Consider the following 2,546-nt stretch of genomic DNA (forward strand, 5'->3'; position numbering starts at 1 on the left):
TCTGAGGATGACTTTGGTTAGATCTCTTGCGAGAGATTTTTTTTTTTGTTTGATGTTTCGGCCTTAAATGGCCTTATTTCATATTTTGGGACTGGCCGTATGTGGTTTTGAATCCCTGCCGCTCTGCGGCTTTCTTTTTATGATAAGATGATCAAGTTGCATTTTTCATAAGTTTATGTATGGCGTGGAAGGAGGGTGATGAGTTGTCGTCTCATATCCTTCTTCGATGTGAAATGTTTTGTTCGAGATCCGTTTCGAGAGTTTTTCCGCGAGATATAGACTTCGCGGGATATCTGAAGACGTCGAATATAAACATAGAGGCATGGTTTTGGGATCTCGTATCTTTTGAATATCATGCCATGAGATGTTAGAGACCAGTGCGTTGGGTTTAGGGCAAGATCTAGGTTTACTTTCGGTTTTAAGATTTTATGCGGTGACTAGCCGGCTATCGATTTATCTGTCGTGATTTTAACCTGATTCGTATCGATTTAAAGTCCGCGATAGGTTCTCGGCTTACATGACTTGTTAGATATGAATCGAGCATCTCTCCAGAGACAATTTTTAAGCCAACCGGAAGTGCTGGACCAAAATTTCGGGTTTCTTTTATAGCACTATTATCCTTGTGTCGGATTTATGGGAGTCATCTTCGTGAGATGGCTATATCTGTTTAGGACGTTCGAGAGTTCGATGTGATCAGCACCGGACTTGGCGGCAGATGCCGTCGTTTGGAGTTTTTGCACAAAAGAAGTAACTCTCGAGGCATCTCTTGCGACGTCTCGCGATGCCAAAGGCTGTTTCTCCCTAACGGCTGATTTATTTCCGAATATCGAAATTGTTTTGCGGATAAAAAATAATTTGCTTGGTTAAGATATGTCGGAAACATCAAAGGCGTGGTCGGATATTTTTGAATTTGAGAGTATACGAGTATACGTATGCACTCCCCCCCCCCTTTTTAATGAGGGGGGGACAGCTGAATTTGCCTTTCGCCAAACTGCCTACGTACTCCTTATGGAGATCAAGCTGTCTCGTAGTTCGGTCATTGCGAGTTGGTTTGTTTAGTGATAGTATTTTTTGAGATGCATCGCGTTCCAGGTCCTTGGAATTTTTATGCCTTGCATGTTGGCTATTTCGTAGGAGCCCGGTCGGACGACTTTTTCGATTTTATAGGGTTCTTCCCAGTTTGCTCCAAGTTTTCCCGCGTTTCGTTCAGCGGTGTTTTGGAAGACTTTGCAAAGGACCAGATCTCCTTGATTAAATCTGTGATTCCGTACGTTGGAATTACAATACTTTGCGGCTGCGTGTTGGTAATTTTGGGTTCGGATGAGCGCTCGATCTCGGCGCTCGTTAATGAGATCGAGATCATCCAGGAGCATGGCGTTATTGAGCTCCTCTCGTTCGGGAAGTAATCTTCTTCGAACACCGGGGAACTCTACTTTTGCGGGAATCATGCATTCCGTTCCGTACACCAGAGCGAAAAGGGTTTCTCCCGTTGCTCGCCTCGGGGTGGTACGGTGGGACCAGAGGACTCCCTCTAGTTCGTCGGCCCACCTGCCTTTTTTGGCCTCTAAGCGTTTCTTCAGTCCGTCGAGAATGGTTTTATTAATCGTTTCAGCTTGTCCGTTACACTGCGGATACCTGGGCGTCGACTTGTTAAGTCGTATCTTCCATTTTTCGCAGAACGCCTCGAACCGGGTGGAGATAAACTGAGATCCGTTATCGGTTACGATCTGATAAGGAACTCCATGCCTACAGATGATGTTTCTCCATACGAAACTTTCGACTTGGACATCCTTTATACTCGCGTACGAATCTGCCTCTACCCATTTTGAAAAGAAATCGGTGAGGACTAAAAGGAAACGCTTTTGCTTTGAATTATGAAGGGGTCTGACGATATCCATGGCCCAACGCATAAAGGGATATGGCGATGTGATGGAGGAGAGAACTTCGGCTGGTTGTCGGATGGTTGGAGCATGCCTCTGGCATTTTTCGCATTTCGTGCGAACATCTCGCAATCTTCGATCATCGTCGGCCAGTAGTATCCACGGTGTTTTATTTTCAATGCCAGTGATCTTCCACCGGAATGGTTCCCGTAGGACCCAGAATGTACTTTCTCCATCACTTTTCTTCCTTTTTCCCCTTCCAGGCACGTCATGAGTGGTCTGGAGAATCTCCATTTGTAAATTTCGCTGTCCACTGTTACGTAGTGCGCGGCCTGTGTTCGGACTTTGCGGGCCGCCCATTTCTCGGTGGGCAGGTGTCCGTTGATAATGTAGTCTCGAATTGTCTGCAGCCATGGGGTATCGCAGCAGTAATCAGAATGCTCCGATTGCGGTTGTATCGTAACTTCTTCTTCCTCGTCATCTTGACCTTCTATGAGGTTGACGACGATTGGTGGTCCGATGCTCGGATGTTCGTTCAACTCGACCGGAATTACTCTTTTAAGTCCTGGGCCAGAACTTGATGCTAAGGCCGCGAGAGCATCTGCCTGGACGTTTTCGGAATGGGGAATTTGCGTAAGGGCAAAACAGTCAAACTCTTGAGCTAGA

This window comes from Brassica oleracea, chromosome C5 (assembly GCF_000695525.1).
Source record: "Brassica oleracea var. oleracea cultivar TO1000 chromosome C5, BOL, whole genome shotgun sequence".
NCBI lineage: Eukaryota > Viridiplantae > Streptophyta > Magnoliopsida > Brassicales > Brassicaceae > Brassica > Brassica oleracea.